The sequence below is a fragment of the Gadus chalcogrammus genome, chromosome 12 (assembly GCF_026213295.1).
Source record: "Gadus chalcogrammus isolate NIFS_2021 chromosome 12, NIFS_Gcha_1.0, whole genome shotgun sequence".
NCBI classification, from domain to species: domain Eukaryota; kingdom Metazoa; phylum Chordata; class Actinopteri; order Gadiformes; family Gadidae; genus Gadus; species Gadus chalcogrammus.
This window is the reverse complement of record NC_079423.1, coordinates 8,509,521-8,524,520: the sequence shown is the minus strand read 5'-3', so window position 1 is coordinate 8,524,520 and position 15,000 is coordinate 8,509,521. Positions and strand designations below refer to the sequence as shown.

The 15,000-nt window shown below is 45.1% G+C and overlaps 13 non-coding genes across 13 annotated transcripts; all 13 read right to left on the bottom strand.

Moving 5' to 3' along the window:
* Nucleotides 1-352: 352 nt before the first annotated feature.
* Nucleotides 353-471, bottom strand: LOC130400780 (5S ribosomal RNA). The gene has a single exon (XR_008903253.1). It is a non-coding gene; the product is annotated as a 5S ribosomal RNA (ribosomal RNA).
* A 6,832-nt stretch (nt 472-7,303) lies between these two features.
* Nucleotides 7,304-7,422, bottom strand: LOC130394781 (5S ribosomal RNA). Its single transcript, XR_008897906.1, has one exon. It is a non-coding gene; the product is annotated as a 5S ribosomal RNA (ribosomal RNA).
* Nucleotides 7,423-7,949: 527 nt separating this feature from the next.
* On the bottom strand, nt 7,950-8,067 carry LOC130395226 (5S ribosomal RNA). The gene has a single exon (XR_008898306.1). It is a non-coding gene; the product is annotated as a 5S ribosomal RNA (ribosomal RNA).
* Nucleotides 8,068-8,586: 519 nt separating this feature from the next.
* LOC130395237 (5S ribosomal RNA) lies at nt 8,587-8,705 on the bottom strand. Its single transcript, XR_008898316.1, has one exon. It is a non-coding gene; the product is annotated as a 5S ribosomal RNA (ribosomal RNA).
* Nucleotides 8,706-9,223: 518 nt separating this feature from the next.
* LOC130394780 (5S ribosomal RNA) lies at nt 9,224-9,342 on the bottom strand. Its single transcript, XR_008897905.1, has one exon. It is a non-coding gene; the product is annotated as a 5S ribosomal RNA (ribosomal RNA).
* Nucleotides 9,343-9,871: 529 nt separating this feature from the next.
* Nucleotides 9,872-9,990, bottom strand: LOC130401206 (5S ribosomal RNA). Its single transcript, XR_008903671.1, has one exon. It is a non-coding gene; the product is annotated as a 5S ribosomal RNA (ribosomal RNA).
* A 519-nt stretch (nt 9,991-10,509) lies between these two features.
* Nucleotides 10,510-10,628, bottom strand: LOC130395288 (5S ribosomal RNA). The gene has a single exon (XR_008898362.1). It is a non-coding gene; the product is annotated as a 5S ribosomal RNA (ribosomal RNA).
* Nucleotides 10,629-11,148: 520 nt separating this feature from the next.
* On the bottom strand, nt 11,149-11,267 carry LOC130401349 (5S ribosomal RNA). Its single transcript, XR_008903811.1, has one exon. It is a non-coding gene; the product is annotated as a 5S ribosomal RNA (ribosomal RNA).
* A 529-nt stretch (nt 11,268-11,796) lies between these two features.
* Nucleotides 11,797-11,915, bottom strand: LOC130400265 (5S ribosomal RNA). Its single transcript, XR_008902741.1, has one exon. It is a non-coding gene; the product is annotated as a 5S ribosomal RNA (ribosomal RNA).
* Nucleotides 11,916-12,434: 519 nt separating this feature from the next.
* Nucleotides 12,435-12,553, bottom strand: LOC130395202 (5S ribosomal RNA). The gene has a single exon (XR_008898284.1). It is a non-coding gene; the product is annotated as a 5S ribosomal RNA (ribosomal RNA).
* Nucleotides 12,554-13,082: 529 nt separating this feature from the next.
* LOC130401205 (5S ribosomal RNA) lies at nt 13,083-13,201 on the bottom strand. The gene has a single exon (XR_008903670.1). It is a non-coding gene; the product is annotated as a 5S ribosomal RNA (ribosomal RNA).
* Nucleotides 13,202-13,719: 518 nt separating this feature from the next.
* LOC130400041 (5S ribosomal RNA) lies at nt 13,720-13,838 on the bottom strand. Its single transcript, XR_008902526.1, has one exon. It is a non-coding gene; the product is annotated as a 5S ribosomal RNA (ribosomal RNA).
* A 528-nt stretch (nt 13,839-14,366) lies between these two features.
* On the bottom strand, nt 14,367-14,485 carry LOC130400637 (5S ribosomal RNA). Its single transcript, XR_008903115.1, has one exon. It is a non-coding gene; the product is annotated as a 5S ribosomal RNA (ribosomal RNA).
* Nucleotides 14,486-15,000: the final 515 nt, after the last annotated feature.

Below are 15,000 nucleotides of genomic sequence, written 5' to 3'. Positions count from 1 at the left end.
AATTATCTGAAATACACTGCGTGTGCGTGTGATGTTAAATGTTTGAACCAAGGTTAACGGTTAAAGTGTCAGAGAATGGGTGGTGATTTTTGACGTCCTCCCATGATCTGAAGTGAGCGTGCGTGTTTGTGTTGGTGAAAGTTTAAGAAATGTACAACTGGCGGTTCAGCTCTCTGGTGCTCCCTGCTGGCAGTATCACTATACTGTCCTCATGTTTCACAAAAATAGTTTTGAGAGACGTTGTCAGTTTTTGTATGTTGCTTAAATCCTCCAAAGCGGTTGGCAGTAAACATCAGGTCACGGTACGCCACGGTAGGCCACGGAGTCAATGAGCTCGAGTTGAAAAAGAAAAAACTTACAGCACCTGGTAATCCCAGGCGGTCTCCCATCCAAGTACTAACCAGGCCCAACCCTGCTTAGCTTCCGAGTTCAGACGAGATCGGGCGTGTTCAGGGTGGTATGGCCGTAAGCAAATAGTTCAGGCGCAAAACCAGGTTTTATACAGTAGCACATAAGGAGTGAGAAAGCTGCTGAGGCTCGACGTTACACTTTTACAAAAACAATCATTAGTTAGATATAAACGGCAGTAATTGATTCAGTAGGACTCCTTATCCATGTAAACGATCATTGTGACATCTGAATTCATTAATTATCTGAAATACACTGCGTGTGCGTGTGATGTTAAATGTTTGAACCAAGGTTAACGGTTAAAGTGTCAGAGAATGGGTGGTGATTTTTTGACGTCCTCCCATGATCTGAAGTAAGCGTGCATGTTTGTGTTGGTGAAAGTTTAAGAAATGTACAACTGTCGGTTCAGCTCTCTGGTGCTCCCTGCTGGCAGTATCACTATACTGTCCTCATGTTTCACAAAAACAGTTTTGAGAGACGTTGTCAGTTTTTGTATGTTGCTTAAATCCTCCAAAGCGGTTGGCAGTAAACATCAGGTCACGGTACGCCACGGTAGGCCACGGAGGCAATGAGCTCGATTTGAAAAAGAAAAAGCTTACAGCACCTGGTATTCCCAGGCGGTCTCCCATCCAAGTACTAACCAGGCCCGACCCTGCTTAGCTTCCGAGATCAGACGAGATCGGGCGTGTTTTTTTTATCTTTTTTATTATCAAAAAATATATTCAATTTTATACAATTACGCATTCATTTATACTATATCAATAAAGTAAATGAAAAACTGTCCCACAAATTAAACCACAAACCGCACAAACAATTAACTAAACACACTTTCTCTTTTAAATTAAAATAAGAACCACACAGCAAAAACAGTATCTTTTCCCAAATACACTTACCCTCGAAATTAAACCGCCCCTCAGTCCCAAAGCACAAACCGAACAGCCCAAACCCAGAATTTTAACCACCCCTCATTCGAAAAAACCACACAAAACCAAAATCCCACACAAAACTCCCTCGCTCTCCCACCTCCAAAATTATGCCACCCCCTTTAAACCACCCAAATCAACCCCAAACGGTGCCCTGCTCAGTCATCCATACAATTCCATTCTCATTCACACCACATACTCCCGCACTCTCTACAACATACTCACAAACAAGCCTCGTCCACAACATACAGCATTCGTAAGTGTATTTTCCATTCATTCACAAACAGCCTCCATGCATCCAACTTTCTCCTTTCATACAGCGCAAAATTGCGCCTGTTCGGGCAAAATCGCCCTCCTTGCAAATCCAAAGATCATATTGATCATTTTCCATTTTCTATATTTCCTACTCACTCCCAAGAGTACAGACAATTCCCACCCCCGTTCCACCCAGCAGTCTCCCACACTGCACCCTCCCAGCAGCCCCTTGATTTTTCCCCAGAATTCCACTAGCTCGCAACAATACACAAAAATGTGATTCACGTCTTCATCCCCACTTTCACACACCATACACGTCCTCCCATTCACTCCCCTGTGCATTTGGTGCAGGATGATGCATGTGAAAATCCTCCTGTGCCTTATCTTGAATCAAGATCAAATATTGCATGTGGTGTGTGCGGTATGTTAATGTACTTCCACAAAATGTTGGTGTAATGTCCGGATATGTGTCTGCCCATTTACTCTCACATGTGGGTTTTTGCACTCTATGTGTCAATGCATGCTTGTACCAAATCTTTGTCTTGACATCAGTAATGGCGTGTGACTTCCCCCCCAGGCACAGGAAGATTCCCACCGCATCATCCTGCCCAACCCTCCCCTTATTTCTAAACCCGTCCCCCCATTCACTCATCACACACTCTTCCACTCTCTCCAACACTTTCACAATCACTCCCCTCCTATATGTTATCCCTTCTCTCTCATTATCCTAATCACTCTTCTTTATCCCATCTCCCTCCCCTGTCGACTAGATCTCCCACCCGCTTCAGCCCCGCCCTCTCAAGAGCCACGCTCTTGATGACCCCCTCCGCCCCCCTGTTTAAAATATGGGCTGGAGAGGAAAGGTAGCCTCATCACAGACGCTCTTGACTCGCATACGAGTGTAGTCTTATCAAACAGCAGGAACCACGCGTTGAGCACCCTCCTGGAAGAACCGCGGCAGATGTGCATATGCCGCTGCGTTCTGCGTCTGCAACAAATTGTCATCACTTAAGAGACCAAATGTGCTCAGCCACTGGCTGAAGTGGCCCTTCCAGGGCCGCCTCCCGACTTGCATCCCTAAATTTGCCTATCAATTTAGTTCGTAACGCAGTTCTTTTTGCGATTACGTCCATCAATCCTAGCCCACCCTGATCATTGACCCTTATCAGCGTTCTATGCGCTATACTGGCTGCTTTGCTCCTCCAAATAAGTCTCTAACGACTTTGGCAATCTTCTGCTCAGCCCAAGTCGGAAGCGCACAAGTGCTCAAGGCATGATTCACCTGCGACAACACTAGAGCATTGGTGACGGCCACCCTTCCCCTCAACAGCAACCCCTAGCCCTCCACATACTCAGGGTCTTTTGCATACGCCCAATAACATCCTTCCACGTCAAATCATCGCATTCATTCTCATCACTACCACATACACTCATCCGCATACTGCATTAAACAATTTTTCCCTTACCTATTCCACACACTCTTTTGTCATTCAAAATAAAGCCGACCAACGGCTCCGCCACCATGCTATAGAGCAGTGCTGACATTGGGCAGCCCTGCCTCACTGACCTCTTGACATCGAAAGAGTCAGTCAGAGCACCGTTACACTTAATTTTACTCTTAGCCCCCCCATAGAGCAATCCCACCCACCCCCTTAATTTAGTCCCAAATCCAAGTTTCTCCAGTACCCTCCCCAAAAAATCCTGATCCACCCTATCAAACGCTTTTGTTTAAATCAATCCCCAGCCACAATCCTCCCTCCCCTTCCATATCTCTAACTACCTGTTTTATTGTTAATATCGAATCCCCAATGTCCCTCCCCGGAATGCTATACGCTGAGTTGGACCTATTACTGAGCCTATTACCTCCCTCATTCTATTCGCAAGTATCTTAGCAATAATTTTATAGTCAGTGTTGAGTAGACTGATTGGCCTATAGTTATCAAGATTTTTGTTATCACCCTTATTTTTATAAAAAATCGTAATTATGCCTAATCCCATACTCTCCGGGAGCCAGCCTGTTTTCTCCACATACTTGCAGAGTTTTTCAACCACCGGAGCCAGAATTCCCTTAAAGCCGACGTAAAACTCGGCTGTCAGACCATCACTCCCCGGGCTCTTATTCTTGTTTAGTCCATCAATAGCACTATAAATCTCTTGCACAGAAAAATTCACAATCGCACCAAGCACTATCCTCCCTACTTAAAGTCCTCTCCAGTGCCTCTAGGGCCTCTCCCACACTATCCTCATCACATGCATCTTTTTTAAATAAACACTCATAATAATCCCTAACTACTTTTAAATATCTCTTCCTTATCAGTTATTATTTGACCACCATTATCTAATACCTCCTTTATCTCCGTTTTATTTTGTTTTTGTTTTCCAAACCCAGGAAAAAGGCTGTGCTCCTTTCCCCTTCGTACATATATTGTATCCTGCTTCTAATAGCAGCCCCTCTACACTTCGCTACCTCTAAGGCACTCAATTTTTCTTTTAAATCCACATATTTTTCCGTACATATATTACCCTACCTCATCTAACAGTTTAATTTCCTCATTAGTTGTTTCTCACATGAACCTCCTCTGCATTTTCCCTTTTCCTTTTTTCTATACCATACCTGACACATTGTTTTAATTCTTATTTTCACACTCTCCCCACCACACACTCATATTCGCATCATCATTCCATTCATCCATCGTTCTTCAAAAAAAAAACCATGCTCTTCATAAACACAGCATCTCCCAAAAAGCTGGCATTAAAGCACCAAGGCCTCTGGTTGACACTCCCTCCCCTCCCTCCCACCTCTAACCTAATCCCCGCGTGGTCACTCCAGGTATTATTGATGTATTCCACACTCTTAATTAATTTAACATTACCACTTTGTACCAACACAAAGTCAATCCTACTCTGTTTCAGAGTATTAGCAACAAGTTGCCATCCTTGAAAAAACCTTTTTCCACGGGTGTAGGACTCTCCATCTGTCTACCAATTGATAGTTCTCCATCAAGTCCCTCAGGGTTTGCCTAGTGCTGTCCCCCTTTAAACGTATTGTTACTCGACAAATCAGACCGAGTCAAAATAACATTAAATCCCCCACAATCATACAGTTAGGGTTGCACCACACATTTAAACCAGCCAAAAAAAAACCCTCCTCTCCTTCTCCCCATTGGGTGCATGTAAATTAATTATTCTAAGTTCCCTCCCCTCATAAACACAATCAACAACTACAACCTCCCCTCTAAATCTCTATGAACTAAATTAATCCCCGTTATTTAGCACTATTAAAACATATTGCCACTCCCCTGGCCCTGGGAGTCCCTTCAGAAAAATAAATCTGGCCTTTCCACTGCTTTCTACTCCTATCAGTAGAGTTTCATCCCACCTAGTTTCCTGTAAACACAAAAGTATCAGCTCTTAATGTCCAATATGGCATTCTTTTATAGTCAGTTCTCATACCGTTCGCATCAGGGAAAAAAACCAAGCCATAAATAATAAAAATAAAATAAGGAAAAACCAACGAAAAAGAGCCAGCTAGCACAATAACCTTCATCAAAAAAACTTAACAATTCTTATTCTTCTTCCCACTCCCCCTACCGTCTTTTGCGTTGCGGACATCCTTTTTTCGCCTCCCTTAGCTCCTCCATGTCCATATCACTCCCCGAGCTCCCCTCCCTCACAGTATTATCCACAAATCCCACTCTCACCACCTCATCATTGCCCCAAGTCATTTTAAGTACAGTTTTCCCCTTTCCCCCATCCCCAAACATTCTTACCCTTCCCGTCTTTCAACTCTGCCCTCTCACGCCTCCTGTCTCCCTGCCGCCGCGGCAGGCCCTCGCTCCGCTCTCCCCTCAGGTCCGCAGGCTGGCCCGAGGTGAGCTCCTCCTCCAGCAACGTGGGGAATTCCTCCCCCCCAGAGGCACCGTCCCGGTCCATGCTCGCGCCCATGCCCTCCTGCTCGTCCTCACCACCACCGTCATCCGGCGCCCCCGGTTCGTCACCATCCAGCTCGCCGCCGTCCTCCTCCGCCTCCTTCTCCACCCGGGCATATACAGTCTCTCTCTCTCCTCCGGCATGTCAGACACTTTGCCACCCCAGTGGCACCACTCCCGAGCGTAGTGGCCCTGGCATCCGCAATTATGACAGGTAAAATCCGGGCACTCACGCAGGATGTGGCCCGGCTGCATACAGCTCCTACAAACCTTCATCTGGCGGTCGTGGATTACTCTAAAGTATTCAACACCCGTTGCGGTATTGAATTTAGTGGAATATGGCAAGGATTGCACAAGCTCATTAAATTTGACCCGTACAATCCTTGTACCATCGGCAATATTGGTGCCCGGCCACATCCTCCTCTTGATGGACGAAAGCGCCCGGACTCCCCACCCACTTAGTTTATCCAGGATTTCCGCATCAGAAATGTATGCTGGCAGGGTAAGAAAGGAAACCACCAGCTCGTCATTACATAGTTCTCTGGCAATAATCCTAGTGTTGTGTATTTTAAACCCATCGAGCAGACGGTCCTTCCCCCTCTCTCCGCACACCGTCACCTCCAGCTTCCCGAGGCCAGCACCCTACAGGCCCTGATTTCTCCGCACACGACCGCCATAGCCTTCATTTATTCTCCTATGGGTATAACGTCCCCGCACTGCTCCACGCAAACCGTGAGCCTCCTCTCATACATGCGCTCTACATTCTTAATCCCGTCCACTGTTTCTCCACCAGCCACCTGCTCTTGCCCGCCTCCAGCCGCCTTGCCGTTCCCATCTCCCCCGCTCTCTCCTTCTCTCCTTTCTCCTCCCGACTCCTCCGCAACACTCCTTCCTCCTCGCAACCCGCCAGCTTTTCCGTCCTCCTCCACCTCAAGTCCTGCTCCATTCACCGTCCCTCCAGCTCGCTGCCCGCCGGCACTCATTTCGCCCGGTGGCTTCGCCGAAGCTAGGCCCCGGATCATTCTCGCCTCCACCGTTGCAAACAAACAAAAACGACTGGAAAAGTATATATATAATAACTCAGGGCGATCCCCCAACAGTCTATGACTGCGGGGGACGAAAAAAAACACAAAATACAGGTTGTTAGACCAGATAGCAACACTCCAAAATTCTCTCCACCAGAACAAACAATTTACCATGCGGCTGTCCAAAAAAAAACACTACGTACTCCGACACTGTAGGGGGCGTCAGGGTGGTATGGCCGTAAGCAAATAGTGCAGGCGCAAAACCAGGTTTTATACAGTAGCACATAAGGAGTGAGTAAGCTGCTGAGGCTCGACGTTACACTTTTACAAAAACAATCATTAGTTAGATATAAACGGCAGTAATTGATTCAGTAGGACTCCTTATCCATGTAAACGATCATTGTGACATCTGAATTCATTAATTATCTGAAATACACTGCGTGTGCGTGTGATGTTAAATGTTTGAACCAAGGTTAACGGTTAAAGTGTCAGAGAATGGGTGGTGATTTTTTGACGTCCTCCCATGATCTGAAGTGAGCGTGCGTGTTTGTGTTGGTGAAAGTTTAAGAAATGTACAACTGTCGGTTCAGCTCTCTGGTGCTCCCTGCTGGCAGTATCACTATACTGTCCTCATGTTTCACAAAAACAGTTTTGAGAGACGTTGTCAGTTTTTGTATGTTGCTTAAATCCTCCAAAGCGGTTGGCAGTAAACATCAGGTCACGGTACGCCACGGAGTCAATGAGCTCGAGTTGAAAAAGAAAATGCTTACAGCAACTGGTATTCCCAGGCGGTCTCCCATCCAAGTACTAACCATGCCCGACCCTGCTTAGCTTCCGAGATCAGACGAGATCGGGCGTGTTCAGGGTGGTATGGCCGTAAGCAATTAGTGCAGGCGCAAAACCAGGTTTTATACAGTAGCACATAAGGAGTGATAAAGCTGCTGAGGCTCGACGTTACACTCTTACAAAAACAATCATTAGTTAGATATAAACGGCAGTAATTGATTCAGTAGGACTCCTTATCCATGTAAACCATCATTGTGACATCTGAATTCATTAATTATCTGAAATACACTGCGTGTGCGTGTGATGTTAAATGTTTGAACCAAGGTTAACGGTAAAAGTGTCAGAGAATGGGTGGTGATTTTTTGACGTCCTCCCATGATCTGAAGTGAGCGTGCGTGTTTGTGTTGGTGAAAGTTTAAGAAATGTACAACTGTCGGTTCAGCTCTCTGGTGCTCCCTGCTGGCAGTATCACTATACTGTCCTCATGTTTCACAAAAATAGTTTTGAGAGACGTTGTCAGTTTTGTATGTTGCTTAAATCCTCCAAAGCGGTTGGCAGTAAACATCAGGTCACGGTACGCCACGGTAGGCCACGGAGTCAATGAGCTCGAGTTGAAAAGAAAAAGCTTACAGCACCTGGTATTCCCAGTCGGTCTCCCATCCAAGTACTACCAGGCCCGACCCTGCTTAGCTTCCGAGTTCAGACTAGATCGGGCGTGTTCAGGGTGGTATGGCCATAAGCAAATAGTTCAGGCGCAAAACCAGGTTTTATAAAGTAGCACATAAGGAGTGAGAAAGCTGCTGAGGCTCGACGTTACACTTTTACAAAAACAATCATTAGTTAGATATAAACGGCAGTAATTGATTCAGTAGGACTCCTTATCCATGTAAACGATCATTGTGACATCTGAATTAATTAATTATCTGAAATACACTGCGTGTGCGTGTGATGTTAAATGTTTGAACCAAGGTTAACGGTTAAAGTGTCAGAGAATGGGTGGGGATTTTTTGACGTCCTCCCATGATCTTAAGTGAGCGTGCGTGTTTGTGTTGGTGAAAGTTTAAGAAATGTACAACTGTCGGTTCAGCTCTCTGGTGCTCCCTGCTGGCAGTATCACTATACTGTCCTCATGTTTCACAAAAACAGTTTTGAGAGACGTTGTCAGTTTTTGTATGTTGCTTAAATCCTCCAAAGCGGTTGGCAGTAAACATCAGGTCACGGTACGCCACGGAGTCAATGAGCTCGAGTTGAAAAAGAAAAATCTTACAGCACCTGGTATTCCCAGGCGGACTCCCATCCAAGTACTAACCAGGCCCGACCCTGCTTAGCTTCCGAGATCAGACGATATCGGGCGTGTTCAGGGTGGTATGGCCGTAAGCAATTAGTGCAGGCGCAAAACCAGGTTTTATACAGTAGCACATAAGGAGTGAGAAAGCTGCTGAGGCTCGACGTTACACTCTTACAAAAACAATCATTAGTTAGATATAAACGGCAGTAATTGATTCAGTAGGACTCCTTATCCATGTAAACGATCATTGTGACATCTGAATTCATTAATTATCTGAAATACACTGCGTGTGCGTGTGATGTTAAATGTTTGAACCAAGGTTAACGGTTAAAGTGTCAGAGAATGGGTGGTGATTTTTTGACGTCCTCCCATGATCTGAAGTGAGCGTGCGTGTTTGTGTTGGTGAAAGTTTAAGAAATGTACAACTGTCGGTTCAGCTCTCTGGTGCTCCCTGCTGGCAGTATCACTATACTGTCCTCATGTTTCACAAAAACAGTTTTGAGAGACGTTGTCAGTTTTTGTATGTTGCTTAAATCCTCCAAAGCGGTTGGCAGTAAACATCAGGTCACGGTACGCCACGGAGTCAATGAGCTCGAGTTGAAAAGAAAATGCTTACAGCAACTGGTATTCCCAGGCGGTCTCCCATCCAAGTACTAACCATGCCCGACCCTGCTTAGCTTCCGAGATCAGACGAGATCGGGCGTGTTCAGGGTGGTATGGCCGTAAGCAATTAGTGCAGGCGCAAAACCAGGTTTTATACAGTAGCACATAAGGAGTGATAAAGCTGCTGAGGCTCGACGTTACACTCTTACAAAAACAATCATTAGTTAGATATAAACGGCAGTAATTGATTCAGTAGGACTCCTTATCCATGTAAACCATCATTGTGACATCTGAATTCATTAATTATCTGAAATACACTGCGTGTGCGTGTGATGTTAAATGTTTGAACCAAGGTTAACGGTTAAAAGGTCAGAGAATGGGTGGTGATTTTTTGACGTCCTCCCATGATCTGAAGTGAGCGTGCGTGTTTGTGTTGGTGAAAGTTTAAGAAATGTACAACTGTCGGTTCAGCTCTCTGGTGCTCCCTGCTGGCAGTATCACTATACTGTCCTCATGTTTCACAAAAATAGTTTTGAGAGACGTTGTCAGTTTTTGTATGTTGCTTAAATCCTCCAAAGCGGTTGGCAGTAAACATCAGGTCACGGTACGCCACGGTAGGCCACGGAGTCAATGAGCTCGAGTTGAAAAAGAAAAAGCTTACAGCACCTGGTATTCCCAGTCGGTCTCCCATCCAAGTACTACCCAGGCCCGACCCTGCTTAGCTTCCGAGTTCAGACTAGATCGGGCGTGTTCAGGGTGGTATGGCCATAAGCAAATAGTTCAGGCGCAAAACCAGGTTTTATAAAGTAGCACATAAGGAGTGAGAAAGCTGCTGAGGCTCGACGTTACACTTTTACAAAAACAATCATTAGTTAGATATAAACGGCAGTAATTGATTCAGTAGGACTCCTTATCCATGTAAACGATCATTGTGACATCTGAATTAATTAATTATCTGAAATACACTGCGTGTGCGTGTGATGTTAAATGTTTGAACCAAGGTTAACGGTTAAAGTGTCAGAGAATGGGTGGGGATTTTTTGACGTCCTCCCATGATCTTAAGTGAGCGTGCGTGTTTGTGTTGGTGAAAGTTTAAGAAATGTACAACTGTCGGTTCAGCTCTCTGGTGCTCCCTGCTGGCAGTATCACTATACTGTCCTCATGTTTCACAAAAACAGTTTTGAGAGACGTTGTCAGTTTTTGTATGTTGCTTAAATCCTCCAAAGCGGTTGGCAGTAAACATCAGGTCACGGTACGCCACGGAGTCAATGAGCTCGAGTTGAAAAAGAAAAATCTTACAGCACCTGGAATTCCCAGGCGGACTCCCATCCAAGTACTAACCAGGCCCGACCCTGCTTAGCTTCCGAGATCAGACGATATCGGGCGTGTTCAGGGTGGTATGGCCGTAAGCAATTAGTGCAGGCGCAAAACCAGGTTTTATACAGTAGCACATAAGGAGTGAGAAAGCTGCTGAGGCTCGACGTTACACTCTTACAAAAACAATCATTAGTTAGATATAAACGGCAGTAATTGATTCAGTAGGACTCCTTATCCATGTAAACCATCATTGTGACATCTGAATTCATTAATTATCTGAAATACACTGCGTGTGCGTGTGATGTTAAATGTTTGAACCAAGGTTAACGGTTAAAGTGTCAGAGAATGGGTGGTGATTTTTTGACGTCCTCCCATGATCTGAAGTGAGCGTGCGTGTTTGTGTTGGTGAAAGTTTAAGAAATGTACAACTGTCGGTTCAGCTCTCTGGTGCTCCCTGCTGGCAGTATCACTATACTGTCCTCATGTTTCACAAAAATAGTTTTGAGAGACGTTGTCAGTTTTTGTATGTTGCTTAAATCCTCCAAAGCGGTTGGCAGTAAACATCAGGTCACGGTACGCCACGGAGTCAATGAGCTCGAGTTGAAAAACGAAAAAGCTTACAGCACCTGGTATTCCCAGGCGGTCTCCCATGCAAGTACTAACCAGGCCCGACCCTGCTTAGTTTCCGAGATCAGACGAGATCGGGCGTGTTCAGGGTGGTATGGCCGTAAGCAATTAGTGCAGGCGCAAAACCAGGTTTTATACAGTAGCACATAAGGAGTGAGAAAGCTGCTGAGGCTCGACGTTACACTCTTACAAAAACAATCATTAGTTAGATATAAACGGCAGTAATTGATTCAGTAGGACTCCTTATCCATGTAAACGATCATTGTGACATCTGAATTCATTAATTATCTGAAATACACTGCGTGTGCGTGTGATGTTAAATGTTTGAACCAAGGTTAACGGTTAAAGTGTCAGAGAATGGGTGGTGATTTTTTGACGTCCTCCCATGATCTGAAGTGAGCGTGCGTGTTTGTGTTGGTGAAAGTTTAAGAAATGTACAACTGTCGGTTCAGCTCTCTGGTGCTCCCTGCTGGCAGTATCACTATACTGTCCTCATGTTTCACAAAAACAGTTTTGAGAGACGTTGTCAGTTTTTGTATGTTGCTTAAATCCTCCAAAGCGGTTGGCAGTAAACATCAGGTCACGGTACGCCACGGTAGGCCACGGTGTCAATGAGCTCGAGTTGAAAAAGAAAAAGCTTACAGCACCTGGTATTCCCAGGCGGTCTCCCATCCAAGTACTAACCAGGCCCGACCCTGCTTAGCTTCCGAGTTCAGACTAGATCGGGCGTGTTCAGGGTGGTATGGCCGTAAGCAAATAGTGCAGGCGCAAAACCAGGTTTTATACAGTAGCACATAAGGAGTGAGTAAGCTGCTGAGGCTCGACGTTACACTTTTACAAAAACAATCATTAGTTAGATATAAACGGCAGTAATTGATTCAGTAGGACTCCTTATCCATGTAAACGATCATTGTGACATCTGAATTCATTAATTATCTGAAATACACTGCGTGTGCGTGTGATGTTAAATGTTTGAACCAAGGTTAACGGTTAAAGTGTCAGAGAATGGGTGGTGATTTTTTGACGTCCTCCCATGATCTGAAGTGAGCGTGCGTGTTTGTGTTGGTGAAAGTTTAAGAAATGTACAACTGTCGGTTCAGCTCTCTGGTGCTCCCTGCTGGCAGTATCACTATACTGTCCTCATGTTTCACAAAAACAGTTTTGAGAGACGTTGTCAGTTTTTGTATGTTGCTTAAATCCTCCAAAGCGGTTGGCAGTAAACATCAGGTCACGGTACGCCACGGAGTCAATGAGCTCGAGTTGAAAAAGAAAATGCTTACAGCAACTGGTATTCCCAGGCGGTCTCCCATCCAAGTACTAACCATGCCCGACCCTGCTTAGCTTCCGAGATCAGACGAGATCGAGCGTGTTCAGGGTGGTATGGCCGTAAGCAATTAGTGCAGGCGCAAAACCAGGTTTTATACAGTAGCACATAAGGAGTGATAAAGCTGCTGAGGCTCGACGTTACACTCTTACAAAAACAATCATTAGTTAGATATAAACGGCAGTAATTGATTCAGTAGGACTCCTTATCCATGTAAACCATCATTGTGACATCTGAATTCATTAATTATCTGAAATACACTGCGTGTGCGTGTGATGTTAAATGTTTGAACCAAGGTTAACGGGTAAAGTGTCAGAGAATGGGTGGTGATTTTTTGACGTCCTCCCATGATCTGAAGTGAGCGTGCGTGTTTGTGTTGGTGAAAGTTTAAGAAATGTACAACTGTCGGTTCAGCTCTCTGGTGCTCCCTGCTGGCAGTATCACTATACTGTCCTCATGTTTCACAAAAATAGTTTTGAGAGACGTTGTCAGTTTTTGTATGTTGCTTAAATCCTCCAAAGCGGTTGGCAGTAAACATCAGGTCACGGTACGCCACGGTAGGCCACGGAGTCAATGAGCTCGAGTTGAAAAAGAAAAAGCTTACAGCACCTGGTATTCCCAGTCGGTCTCCCATCCAAGTACTACCCAGGCCCGACCCTGCTTAGCTTCCGAGTTCAGACTAGATCGGGCGTGTTCAGGGTGGTATGGCCATAAGCAAATAGTTCAGGCGCAAACCAGGTTTTATAAAGTAGCACATAAGGAGTGAGAAAGCTGCTGAGGCTCGACGTTACACTTTTACAAAAACAATCATTAGTTAGATATAAACGGCAGTAATTGATTCAGTAGGACTCCTTATCCATGTAAACGATCATTGTGACATCTGAATTCATTAATTATCTGAAATACACTGCGTGTGCGTGTGATGTTAAATGTTTGAACCAAGGTTAACGGTTAAAGTGTCAGAGAATGGGTGGTGATTTTTTGACGTCCTCCCATGATCTGAAGTGAGCGTGCGTGTTTGTGTTGGTGAAAGTTTAAGAAATGTACAACTGTCGGTTCAGCTCTCTGGTGCTCCCTGCTGGCAGTATCACTATACTGTCCTCATGTTTCACAAAAATAGTTTTGAGAGACGTTGTCAGTTTTTGTATGTTGCTTAAATCCTCCAAAGCGGTTGGCAGTAAACATCAGGTCACGGTACGCCACGGAGTCAATGAGCTCGAGTTGAAAAAGAAAAAGCTTACAGCACCTGGTATTCCCAGGCGGTCTCCCATCCAAGTACTAACCAGGCCCGACCCTGCTTAGCTTCCGAGTTCAGACAAGATCGGGCGTGTTCAGGGTGGTATGGCCGTAAGCAAATAATGCAGGCGCAAAACCAGGTTTTATACAGTAGCACATAAGGAGTGAGAAAGCTGCTGAGGCTCGACGTTAAACTTTTACAAAAACAATCATTAGTTAGATATAAACGGCAGTAATTGATTCAGTAGGACTCCTTATCCATGTAAACGATCATTGTGACATCTGAATTCATTAATTATCTGAAATACACTGCGTGTGCGTGTGATGTTAAATGTTTGAACCAAGGTTAACGGTTAAAGTGTCAGAGAATGGGTGGGGATTTTTTGACGTCCTCCCATGATCTGAAGTGAGCGTGCGTGTTTGTGTTGGTGAAAGTTTAAGAAATGTACAACTGTCGGTTCAGCTCTCTGGTGCTCCCTGCTGGCAGTATCACTATACTGTCCTCATGTTTCACAAAAATAGTTTTGAGAGACGTTGTCAGTTTTTGTATGTTGCTTAAATCCTCCAAAGCGGTTGGCAGTAAACATCAGGTCACGGTACGCCACGGTAGGCCACGGAGTCAATGAGCTCGAGTTGAAAAAGAAAAGCTTACAGCACCTGGTATTCCCAGGCGGTCTCCCATCCAAGTACTAACCAGGCCCGACCCTGCTTAGCTTCCGAGAGCAAACGAGATCGGGCGTGTTCAGGGTGGTATGGCCGTAAGCAATTAGTGTAGGCGCAAAACCAGGTTTTATACAGTAGCACATAAGGAGTGAGAAAGCTGCTGAGGCTCGACGTTACACTTTTACAAAAACAATCATTAGTTAGATATAAACGGCAGTAATTGATTCAGTAGGACTCCTTATCCATGTAAACGATCATTGTGACATCTGAATTCATTAATTATCTGAAATACACTGCGTGTGCGTTTGATGTTAAATGTTTGAACCAAGGTTAACGGTTAAAGTGTCAGAGAATGGGTGGTGATTTTTTGACGTCCTCCCATGATCAGAGGGGTGTTCCACGAACGGAGGTTTAACAAACACAGCGTTAACGCTGAACTCTAGGTTGATTGACCCTGTGCCGACAAACCCAGAGTTTTCGGTTCCACAGCAGCGGTTATGCATTAGTTCAATCAACTCGGGGTTGGTTAACACAGGGTTGTGCGCGTCCACGCCAAACTTAAAAAGACGTGATGTATGGATCATGGAAACCCTGATCGATATGGCAAAACGGGCCG